The sequence below is a fragment of the Ptiloglossa arizonensis genome, chromosome 7 (genome assembly GCF_051014685.1).
Source record: "Ptiloglossa arizonensis isolate GNS036 chromosome 7, iyPtiAriz1_principal, whole genome shotgun sequence".
NCBI lineage: Eukaryota > Metazoa > Arthropoda > Insecta > Hymenoptera > Colletidae > Ptiloglossa > Ptiloglossa arizonensis.
This window is the reverse complement of record NC_135054.1, coordinates 23,781,710-23,794,197: the sequence shown is the minus strand read 5'-3', so window position 1 is coordinate 23,794,197 and position 12,488 is coordinate 23,781,710. Positions and strand designations below refer to the sequence as shown.

At 51.9% G+C, this 12,488-nt stretch overlaps 1 long non-coding RNA gene across 2 annotated transcripts in view; it reads left to right on the top strand.

Moving 5' to 3' along the window:
• The window catches only part of LOC143149122 (uncharacterized), a 134,825-nt gene that overhangs the window by 32,633 nt on the left and 89,704 nt on the right, over positions 1–12,488 (top strand). The window contains exon 1 of one of the 2 annotated variants that reach the window (XR_012992705.1): positions 8,870–8,983. The exons of the other annotated variant lie outside the window; for it this stretch is intronic. This is a non-coding gene — a long non-coding RNA (uncharacterized LOC143149122). Of the gene's footprint in view, positions 1–8,869; positions 8,984–12,488 lie in introns of those variants that run through there. 2 annotated transcript variants of the gene reach the window in all.

Genomic DNA, 12,488 nt, shown 5'->3' with positions numbered 1-12,488 from the left:
CACGGAATTAGAATACTTTGTATCTATGTTCCGATACTCGGTGAGAAGAATCGGGACGAAGATTTCGCGCAGTTTTTTCATTTTACGTTCGAAACAATTACGATACCTTTTGCACGAATAAGCGACTCTTCAATTGCGACAGCAGGTATCGCCCGTCGAAGAACGAAATACCGCGGAATAAAGTCGGCGATCTCGTATGCGGTATCAACGACCGATCCGGATCGACGGAACTATAAACTCGAACGTGGCCAGCCTTCTTGAAAGAGCACCGTGGACGTGTCTCGTAAAAATTACACGATACACCCTGCATCGAAGTGGATACGAATCGCTTTCTTTATTTTACTCTGTACGCGTTATTTTTCGTTAGAAAATGTACGCGCATCGACGAAACGCCCCGAGTGTCTACCGAAACATTGTACCGAATACGATTCGCATAGATTTTCCTGGAACACCGTCCCGGAGAAATTGCAAACCCGTCGCTAATATCGGAGATAATGAAATATGGGAATTTACAACGGCAATTTTTCCAAGGAACACGAGGATGTTTCCCACTGCGGAAAACGCTCGTAGTTGTACCGATTAATCGTGTTTCAGCGAGAAATCGATATATCCGTTACCTCGCGCTCGCAACCACGACCACCATCTAGCGGAGGTATCGATCAATCGCGCGAAAGCTTTCGTAAGCGCGAAATACATCAATGCTCTTCGGGCCGCGGATCACGAATGTCCATTTTATTTCCAGCACACGAGGTGTTGCTCGTTGGATTTTTCAAAAGTATCGTTCGGCTTAGTTTTAAAACGGTCTTTGATCCATCGAATACGTAACGAAGGAAATCACAATTTTATCTCGTATTTGCAAAACGTTTGCCGCGAATTGTGCAAAAAGTCTCTTTTATTTTCCCGTACCGAATTTTGTACATTCCGTAATTCGCGTCAGAGTTCTCGATCGATGTTAGAACGAAAAAGCTTCGAAATATTGAGTTTTTAATCCTCGTCGTGACTTCGGAGCTAGTTCCCGTAAGCTCGAACGAGTCCGATCGTATATCCGTTGAGAGTGAACGCTCGCGAGGAGCGAACCGAAACATTTCGCGTCCACCCGGACGAGTGTAACCACTCGGAGAGGAGTGTGCGGAAGAAAGCGGTGCAGCTACGAGTCGACCCGATACGGAACGAAAAACTGAACTCGCCGTCGCACAGGACAGTCTGTCCTCGAAGGATACGAGTCAGGCCCTAGCGAGTGGCTCGAATTAATCAATGTTCTTCGCAAGGTGGTTCCGGCACGGGGGGCCACTTTATTCCTCTCAGCTCGGAAAAATTGCAACCGCCACAATTTGTCTCCCGACTCTCGCGTCTGGCCGACGCGCCCTTCTAAATTGCATCGAGATATTTCTTGGGGGAACGAGCTCCGCCCGGATGAATTTGTCCCGACGAACCGGTAGAACGTTATCAATTTAACGCGACGCGTTGCGCGAACGGTTCTTCTTTTTCTTTCCCCCTCCCCGCGAGCCAAGATCGCGGACGAAACGGAATTACAGGCCGCGCCGATTACGACGATTAAAAATCCCACGCGGCAACTTTAATTAACTTTTAATTCGGCACACATCCTGACCGTGTTCGTCCCGCCGCGATTCGCGGATTCACAGATGCGTGGCTAATTTCCCGGCCACCGCGATGCGCTATTGCATTCACTCGGCAAACAATGTGGCCGTTGCTCGACATAGCGGGTGGTCATCAATTTTCGGAGCTCGACGGTTCGAATTTTTCTCGATCCACTGGTCGCTGGATCGTCAACGGGTCGACGAATTATGAGCAAACGATTGGGAAAAATGTAGGAAAACGTTTGGCGCGATCGGGGAGGGATTTGATGTTCGAAAATTGCGAAAAGCGCGAGCCGGAGATGACCGAGGCGAAAAGGAACGCGAGCTCGCGAAAAGTTGGAGAAAGAAAGTCGTGGAAAAGGAGAAGGATTTAGGATCGGTCGGGTCCGGTGTCTCCGAGTTAGCGCGGTGAACGCTGACTGTTCGGAGAATGTTCCCAAGTGTTGATTAACGTGCTCCCGTTCGGTGGAGGGTTCGCGACGCGGTTGTCCGCGCGAATCGAATCTCCGAAAAACCGAAAGTTCGGCCGGTGCTGCGTCCAAACTAAATATAGTATCGTTAGGCCGAGAGCCAACCCGGACCGTACCGCGAGACTTTCGACGGGTACGTATTTTTGAGTTACTTCGATGCAAGTTTAAAGGGCGAAACTGCTCTCGGTGGACGATATTTTGTCGTCGGGAGCGAACCTGGAGGAGTAAAATCGTGGAGCACGGTGTTTCTCGGCGATTGCCAGTCCGGAACTGATTCCGATGGAATGAAAATTGAACCGGCGGCATATTGCTTTTCCAGTCACATCGGTTCGCAGACAGAATTCGCTGGGATCGCGAATGCACCGTTACGTACGACTTGTTTGGCATCTTTTAGACCACGTACGAGCAGAACAAACTGTAAGTCGTCGCGAGAAAATTAAACCAGACCTCCGGGTCGCATCGGTCGGGGAACCCGCCGCTCGAGAAACGTACTTTGAGGAAATCTCGTGCCAAGGTGTAGATTGCGGTATAAAACGGAGCGTGTGCGCCGTCTTTTGCTCGAAAACGTTCCGAGCTCGAAATTTTTCACCGTAACCTCTTCGTCCATTTTCCGACCGGGGATTCGATGTATCTCGTACGGGCGCGTTTCGCGCGCAATCTCCCGCAATTAACGAGTACACGGTTCGAAAGAAAATCGCCGGAGAGATTGACGGTTCCCCGTGCTCCGACGCAGAACCTCTACCGACTACGTTCAACGAATTCTCCGATAAGCAGCTTCCCGCGAAGGTGATTCGACAAGCAGGCTAATGGCAATAATCGCCCGGCTTCCGTCGAAGCTGCAGGAGGGTGCGCACAGGTTGAAAGGTTCGAAAGGGAGCAGGGTATTATCGGGAGAGAGTTTCGTCGCTTTATTACGCGTTGTCGACGAAGGCAAACGTTTATGGCGTACGCTGAAATATTTTGCCACGGAGCTGCTCCACGGGAGCCCCCCTCGTCTCCCTCTCCGAAGCTCGGTGTCGCGCTATCTCTGTCCAACGCCCGACCTCGATTGTCTCTTTAACCCCGGAGTGCTGGTAACGGGCCTAGTTACCGCGCATAATGCGGCCGCGTGTATTTCCAGCTACGACTCGAAACGAGTGGCCCTGATTGTTCCTGTAAGCCCGCGCGCACCCCCAGGAAAAATTTGCATCGCGACACGGTCGAGCTACTCGTTTACTTTCTCCCTGTGCGCTCTCGTGCGAGACGAAATTGGGTCGGCTGATACCGGGATCCAGATTTTTTTTCGAACGATTACGAGCCGCTCCGGACCGAGACTTTGAGAATTTCGCTACAACCTCCGGTCGAAGGGAAACGCGCTCGCAATACGCGGGGCAGAGGGAGCCATCCGAGACCGCGCCTCGAATATTCCCCTTCCTTGCGATGGATCGCGTTGTCCGGTTACGAGGACCGTAAACAACGCTCGGAGTAATCGGGAGATTCAAGATCCCGGGAATCCCGGGTGGTGTATCGCGTATCGACGACCTTGAAGCGACGATCGCAATTAAGAGTAAAAAAAAAGAAGGAAGGATCCCTCTTGGGCGCAATCACCGGTTTAAAAAGAAGGAAACAGAAATATACGTACGATCGAAAGTTTTGATAAATGGGAACCGAGCTGAAACACGCGTGAAAAGACTGCCACCACTTCCGCAACGTTTCATATTTCGAAAGTGGAGCTCTCTCGCGCGATAGAAACTCTCTCAGACAATAGAAACTTTCCTCGAAGCATTTTTCTCGCAGCGAGGTATCGAAACGAAACTGTGTCGAGTATGTCAACTCGCGAGACTAACAAAAATAATAAAAACCGGCAAGTATTTCCACTTTCACGGCCCGCTATCGCGCGCTTTAATAAAGAGCCTCGATCACAATGGAGCCTTCGCGTTCTTCGACGAGTCTTCCCCTTTTATCTCGGTGTATTTGTTTCCTTTTAATCGCTCCGAAATCTTTCGAATTTTTCCGCGAACGAGACCGTTGGCTACTTCGGTTGGGCTTCGGTCTTCGCTATTGGGCTACTTCGCCGAGGCGGAAATATTTCGGAGATTTTACCTTAGAAAGAGGTAACGCGGCCCCGGTTACGGTGCACAATGTGGCCATGTTCGCGCGTGCGCGCGCGCACGCACGCACGTACGCACGTACGCACGCACGCACGCACGCACGCACGCACGCACCCACACGTACGCGATCCCGGTGGCTCGCGCTCGCGAGCGCAACCGGACTGGGAGAGCGAGTATTGCGGGTACTCTTCTTGTAATCTCCGACGGCGGGGAAGGGAAATTTGCATCGCGAGACAATAGCGCGGCTAGAAGTTCCCTGTGTACTTTCCGTTTGCGTACGCGTTAGCTGGCCAAAAAGTAGGCCGGGCTGCAAAAATGAATAGTCCCTTTGTCATTTAAATGCGATCGTTTCCACTTCCTTTTCGAGCTCGTCCGCGGTCCGAAGGAAATCGCAGGCCGCAAGAAATTCCCCGAAACTACCACCGATCTCGCGCGTTCTTCTCAGCGAACCGACGAGCATTTCCCTCTTATCGTTGCAATTTCGTCGATCGATTATTTCGTTCGAAACGCACGGACAATGTTCGATACATCGGAGGGAACTCTCGTCGCGCGAACAATCGCGCGAAAAAATACTAATCTTCCACTCCCTTCGAGGTACGAAATTAAAATGACAAAGAGCGGGATTAAAATAACCCGCAAAATTTACGCCCTCTCGTCTTTTATTCGGGCAACCGACCGGATACCCGGTTTCTTACGGGTCACCCTGTGTATCGGATAAATGTAATTATTCGTATTCAGTGAACCGTTTTGTTCGGAAGGTTGGCCAATTTATTCCAGCCAGTCGTTCGTGAGATTTACGCAATCGCGGCAGCTCGAGCGCGAAATCCGCCAAATCTTGATCCATTTTCTTATTTTCCACGAACGGACCGTTTCTCCCCTTATCTTCCCTGCGTCGTCGAGCTTTGCTTTTTTTTTCTCCAACTTGGACGAAAGTAGCGGAGAACGAATCGTCGATCGTAAAGCTCGTCGAAACGGAGGCGTTGCAAGAGTGTGCCTATGCGGCGCGAGAAACGCTTTTTCGAGAAACTTGTCCAAAGTTCCATCGTTTCTCGTAGGAATATTCAGGACGCGCGTGCTTCGAATACGAAAGAGTAGAATTTTCATCGGAACAACCGTACGCGTTTAAACGAGATTTATTTCAACGAAGATCAAAGGGTGCTCGAAAGTTTCGAGCAGCATTGTAGACGGGAACGTAGTTGGTATCTAGGAAAACAACCGGTCGTAACGTCTTCGAAAGAAAGTACGCCCGTATCGTTGCCCCGTTTCGCTATAAAGCCCGTAATGCTCGCACCGTGGCGGAAATAGGCGAGAGGATCGGTCCACCGTCTGCACGTAGTCGAAGATACGTCACGATTATCTTCCGTGTCGGATTGCTCGTAGAACGCGGAACGTTCGCGACGTATCCTGGGGGCGAATTTACGTTTACCCGGGCGACGGGAAATTAAATGTCGATGGGAATGCCGATTCGGTCGGAGGGAAACGCGGCCACGGCGGCTCGCGAGGCCACGCCTGCCCCGGAGGAGATAACTAAAATTCAACGTTTATTCGGACATCGTGCTCCGATTCGAAAACTTTCGACGTGGATTTCGATTACTCGTCCTCGAAGGAGCCACCGAACGACGACGGCCTCCCCAGCTCGGGACATGCGTCGATGTCGAAATATTTTCCTTCCGGTTCGCAGGGGAGTAATTCGATCGTCGAATTATTGCCGATTAAAGTCGTTCACCGACACTCACGATCGATAACGTTATCGCTCCGTTGTACTCTGAACGCAGCTTGGTATCTTCGAAAAGGGCGATGATAGTTTCGGATAGGGGAGATTAGAACGCACGCGTCGTTTCTCTTATTTCGATAACGATACTATCGCGCGAGGATACTTTGCGAACTCAACTTGGTCGAGTAATCTCGCTCCCAACCGATCGGACGGGGTACTCCGAAAGGGCAGAGTACGTACTATATATTTTTTATCTTACACCGGCAGGGGAGGATTAGCACGGAAAACTCGCGGCACGAGGAAGGGAGGGAGGGAGGGAGGGAGGCCGTATCTCGAAGGGAACGCGTCGAACGATTTTCGATACTCTGTTTTTCGTAGATACTCGAGGGGCACGCGGTTCCGATGGTTCGCGAGGCGATTCGTTATCGCGCGATTAGCGAGAGCACGCGAGCTTAATTTGAGCTAAGCTCGAGGAAAAGTTCGCCCCGGCTAATGAAGACCGATCGTCCGGGACGGGAACTGGGGCGCGAGCTTTTATCGTCCCTCTAATTGGATTAGAGAAAATAATTCCTGCTTCCGTACCATTGCTCGCGATAACGCGTCTCACGGAAAAGCGTATGCTAATTTTTGCTAATGGACTCGAGGCCGACCCGGCCGCTAAATCAGCGCTTCTTTAATTCACTCGGCGTCGCCTTTGGAGCACGGGGAATGGCCGGATGACTCGCTACTCTTTGACCGGCCGCGCGATTCTTCGCTGCGAATCCTCTCGTCTCGTTCAGCGACGCGGACGACGTCGAATCGAGCAACCGGTTCTACCGCGACCTTCCCCTTAAAACTGTATTCAAAGACAAGCGAACGCGTCCAACCGAGCGAGATCAAAGACTTTGGAAATCGAATCCGTAGCCTAAACCGTGTCTCGAGATTCGCAAAGCGAGTTTCCGAGTTCTTTGCACCGTCGCGTGCACCGTACGACCGGCTCGAGGAAAGACTTTGAAGCGTCAACGACTCGCGATTGCTGACCACGTGGATGTATCGTCTGAACGCGGATCGAAACGATCCTGGCCCGGCAGCCCGGAACCGCGATCGTCGAGTTTCGGTTTCGCGGAAGAACGTCGGCTCGCGATCGGCCAAGCGGAATAAGGAACGTTCCAGTCTGGGTAAGTAGAGCGAGGTCCGTATCCGGGCAGGCGAGCAGAATAAGGATCGCACCTTGCCCGTGACGTGGAATAAGGATCGTGCTCGATCGGACGAGTGGAACAATGGTCGCGCTCTTTCCAGGCAAGTAGAATAAGGATCGTATCGAGTCGGACGAGTAGAAAACTTGCGTCGCAAGAACGGAAGTGGAACAAGGACGGTGCCCGCTCGGACCAGACTCGTCGAGCCGGTTCTTCGTCGCACCTATGGCGTTCGCGATGTTTGTAACTCGGCGAATCGATATTGGCGAACGAGATTTGCTTCGATCGCTTCTGAAATTTGTTCGTCGTCGCGTGTACCGTCTTCGACCGGAAACGCGAAGCGTTCGTCGGTTCGATCTCGCGACGCGAAATTATCGCGGACGAAAAGAGCATCGCTCGCCTTCGGTTCGTCGTTGGAAGGTTGCACGTTCGATAACGGTCTGTGTCGAGAATCGAGCGCGCGTCTCTCGTCGGATTTGTACACAGAATCGTAAGACGGTATCGCGGCGGACCGTCGGGTACACATCCTCCGAGTCGAGCACGGTTGTGTAACAGTCGAGGTCACTTTTTGGGGTCGCTGCAAGTTGCCCGAGAACGTTTACCATTCCTATCCGAGTAGTTGTACGGTTATAGAATCCCCGAACTCGAGTGTCCAAATGTTCTCGAGCGTTGCAATACTACCATCGATCCAGAGTTGGCAAGATCGGACGAACGGGCGACTCCGAAAGTGAACACGTCTCCTCGAAGTTGGAATAGAATCTGTTCCGCGAACGAAACGTATACTCGGCGTTGTTAACCTTTTCGTCCTCGGATCGCTCGAAACTCGAGGAAAAAAAACCATTCGTCGAAGATACTTGAACATTTCGAAAACGTTCGTTACTTTCGTTTCGAACGCACACCATACGTTGCCCTCTGTCTGGATAGGCTTCGATCTTCGTTCCGAGTGGAAAAAAATTGAAACCGTTCTCGCGCGGGAAATACGTGGAACGCGTCGCGCGGTATTCCTCGCAGATTTAGTCAGCCGAGTTACGCGTTCCAAGCAACGCGGGAGGGAATAAATTACCGGCGACGCGTCCATCCGCGGCGATAAATCAGCCCCTAAACGGGCATGAAATCTCGGGCAGTGCTCGCGACGAAATAACGAACGAGGGGGCAGAAGAATATCACGGGGGCGGAAGAAGGGTCGGAAAAGGTCGCCGCTCCGAGCGGCGAATCCTTTTCAACCGCACCACCGCGTTTAACGCGACTATTTATTCCCCTGGCCGTCGACGAATTTCTTTCTCTCGCTCGGTTGCGTTCTAAAAACCGCCGCGACTCTCGCCGAAGGGACGGACCAGGCGAGAGAGACGCTCGGGGGCAGAGGGGTGGGAAACGAAAGAGAGAATTCCAGGCACGAGCAGCGTCGTCCCGCGAAAACGCGGACCCGTCACCGCTCGGTCGGCTCGCTGCGCGTAATTTCGTAAAGTAGTTAGTCTCAACGGCCGTCGCGACTATTTTCCCGCGCACGCGCGACAAACACGGTTTCTTTTTTTCTTTTTTTCCTCCCCTCGTTTCGAAGGACTTTCTTCGGGCTACCGATAAAACGAAACGAGCGACGAACTCGTAAGTAAGCCGTCGGGACTCGGCTCGAAAATGCAAATGCAATTAAGTCGCGACAACACCCCTTTCCGCCCTCGTTCGGCGATCCCCCGCCGCGCCGTTCGGCGACGGCCTCGTAAAGGTCGGGAGGATTTTCTTTTTTTTTTTTTTCTTCTCCTTCGGTTTTTCAGCGATTCTTTTCCCACGGTTTCCTCGCGGAGAGAGAGGCCCTCTCGTGGATTCGGGCGGCTGGTCGCGGACTTGTTGAATCGACGAAGAAACGAAGCGGACTCGGACGGTGAACTCACGGGGTGATTCGTTTTGCGGTCGAAGGGTTGGAACGGGTCGTGGACGTTGGGTAAGTTTTAACGACCTTAGTTTTACTCGACGAATTAAGCGTTTTCTGGTTTGCGGTTCGACGGCGAGTTTTAACGACGAGCGAAGATTTTTGCGACTCTGTTTACGAGGAGGCGCATCGATCGCGATGGTTCTCGGGATCGAGAAGAACGCGAACGTTTCGTTGAAAAATTATTGCCGACCCTGGCCGCGATTTCCGATGGAACCGTTAACGAACGCAACGGTATCGACCGTTCGTACCCTCGTAAGACCGAATTAACGATAATCGCTTCGAATTTCAAAAGCGATACATTCGAAATATACGTTACGAGCCGAACCGAATCTCCCCTTCGGAAAAGGTATTGTAAATTCTCTCGATGGTGGTACGCGCGCGCTGCGGAATTCTCCGTGTCACCGTGGAATCGAATACCGTAACGAAGCCACTCGAAAATTTATTCGCCCAACTTGGAGGAATCGACTCCCGTCGAACAATGCAGACGCAATTAAGTCGCGACATCCTGTACCGTTTACTGCCCGGATAACGACTCGCTAACTGTTCGGATGTTTTTATTGTTTCCAATAAAAACGGCTTCGTCTAGAAGTTCGGGCGACGACGGTAGTTAATTTATAACGACGCCATGAATTCTTACGGTCCTCGCGATCCTCTCGTAAAACTCGTATTGCAGTCTTAAAAATTACAAAGCGTTTTAACGAGCCGAGTGGTAAAGTGCCGTAAACGACACTTTATAAAAGCGGCCTGCGCTTAAATTTCGTCCATCGCGCCGAGACACCGAGCCAATGCCGCGCGACCGTTCACCCGATAAACGATTCGATCGATGTTTGCGAAAAATAATTAGCATACCCTACCGAACGTAATGGAAACGCGCGCAAATGTTGCTTCGATGAAAATCCGAAACGCAGCGAATGGCCGCGCGATGCAACTTTTCGCGCAAAACTACGCCAAGATTGTAGAACGAATTCCAACCTCCCGACCAATATTTCCCAATTTTCGGGAAACATTTTTCGAAAGGTTATTCGTGGAATTTGTCGCGAATCGATCGTTCGATAATAATCGAGCGGCGTATTTCGTTTCCAAGGATCGCGCGCTAGTTAACGCTGAATAAATAACCACGCGATACAGGATTCTCGAGAGGCTGGAACGCAATTTGCAGAAAGTGTTCCGCGGGAACCCAATGGTCGATCGAATCGACCGAAAACCGACTCGAAGAAGGTTTCGGGAACCCTCCGGCGCACCGAGAAAAATGTTGTTACGAGTCTCGGTGAGGACGAGACGCGAATCGTTCGTTCTATTTTTCACGAAGCCCGCGTCTGCATTTTAAGCGTGGATTTCAATTACAATGGGTCTCGTTCGTGACATAATCTCGGTGGTCAGGAACGACAAGCCGGTCGGCCGGCTGGTCGGCCTCGATCCTCTCCGAGAGGAAAAAAGCTCGCCATCGCTTACCGTCGTGCTCCCACGACGATTCCGCATCCTGAATACTTAAACGGAGTCGCGAACCTCCTTTGAATTGTAAAACGAACCAAAGCGATACTACCGAACTGTTTTCCGTCCGTTCGTCGCAGAGTTTCTTCTTTGGCAGGGGGATTCGTAGCTGGAACAAAGTCTCGGCTCGTATTTTAATGGTCCTCGAGCGCCACGCGTCGAGCGAAACCTTTCCGTCCTTCGATCGGGAAATATTCTACCTATCGGAATAACGATGGTCGTACCGAACGGTTTCTCTTTTACTGACTCGCGAGACAGACGTGTACTCCCTGGTCTCCGACTTTCGGCCAACCACGGAGATGCGATTTTTGCAACGATTTCCAGACGGGGTATTTTATTATAACCGTTCCAGCTCCTCGACGTACCAACGGTGATTCCCCCTCGATTGTAAATATCCAGAAACAGGTATCGGCGTGGAATTTTCGCGAAACGGAACAAAGGTAGGAGTGCGTCGGAGAAACGTCGGGACGCGAATCGTTTCGGATCAGTCGCGAAACGTGCCGTTTCGAGGCGTCGCTTTCCGTTCGGGAATACGCGTTCCGAAAAGGAAATCGATATCGCGGGGAACGTATCGATAACGAGCGATCGAAACAACCGAATACGCTTCGACGCGACGCGACGCCGTCACCGTCGATGTATCGATATCGCGATTTCGAAGAGGTGTATCGTCGAAACGAGCGTTCCTCGTGGTTTTTACCGTCCCAGCGGTATCGAGGTTAGGCGACGCGGAGCGTTGCGCACAATGCGGTCCGTCTCGTTTCACCGAGAGGAAGATCGATCGTGCAAGAAACGCGGTCGACCGGCTGCTTTCCGCATGCGTCGATCGTCGAACTTGCTAAACTATGCGAACTCTCCTCCCTCCCTGTCCCTCTCGTTCGTTTCGGTAACGCGGATAATTCTCCAAGTTCCACGGAGGAAGGTTTATCGATCCGCGAGCAAGAAATATCGCGAGAAGCGAGCGCGTACTCGCCGAAACGGGACCGGTGGACATCGCCAATTTCCTCGTCGCTTCGGAGTTTGGAATTTGGTTCGCGGTTCGTCGCGACGGTGATACGATTTTCCTTTTTCATGGATTTCGAGTTTCCATCGCGTTTGATTCTCGATCGATTTCAAATTACCACCGTGCTGCGATTTTCTGCCCGAAGATACAAAAAATGTACGAGCTCATCGAACGCGCTCGCCCCCTGTGTCTTAGCTACGTCCGCGGGTAGACCTCTTTTATTTTCGCCGCGGTTTAATCCCCGGTATTCGATTCGGTCGCGGTGTTCGGGATTGGATTCGCAAACGGCCGATCGTCGAATCTTTCCGTTCCCTCGGTCCGGTTTATTCGATTCCGCGTCGCGTACCGTGTTGTTATCGTTGGTAGGAGATTCGGTCCCCGAGCGTCTGGTCTCTCGGTTTCCGTCGGTCGAAGACGCGGCAGCTGCTCGGCCGGATACTCGGGATTTACGATCCGGTAGTTGGGCCGGTTCGTTCGCGGCGTTAAAGTTTTCCGTTTCGGCGAGGTTGCGCGGCAACACCGTGACAAATTCACGGGGACGAGCGGCATTAACGGAAATTTCAATTTAATGCGTACTCGGCGGGCAGCGACGACGAGCAGGATCGGCGGCGGAGGGCCGGTTACCGGCGTAATTTCAATTTAACTTTTTAATTGTAAGTCGACACGGGAGATAGGTCGCGTCCGGAGCTTATACGTTTTGTCGGCCCGCGGCGAATCCGAGAGCCGGGTCCGTCCTGTAATTTACCGCGGACCAAATTTAATACTGGAAAGCCATCTGTTCGTGATTCCAGCGTCCTCCAGGGTCGAGTACCCAAGGGGTGCCCGGCTCCCGGCTCCCGTCGTCGTTATACCCGCGGAATACCGCTCGCTGGTCGGAAATTTGAAAAATTTTAATCTTCCAGTCCAGGAAACCGGTTCCCTTCACCTTGTTACATCGGCCGCGCGAACAGCGAATCCGTCGGGATAAGCGTGAAATTTCGTTTCCATCCACCCATCCACCCATCCACCCACCCATCCAGCCAT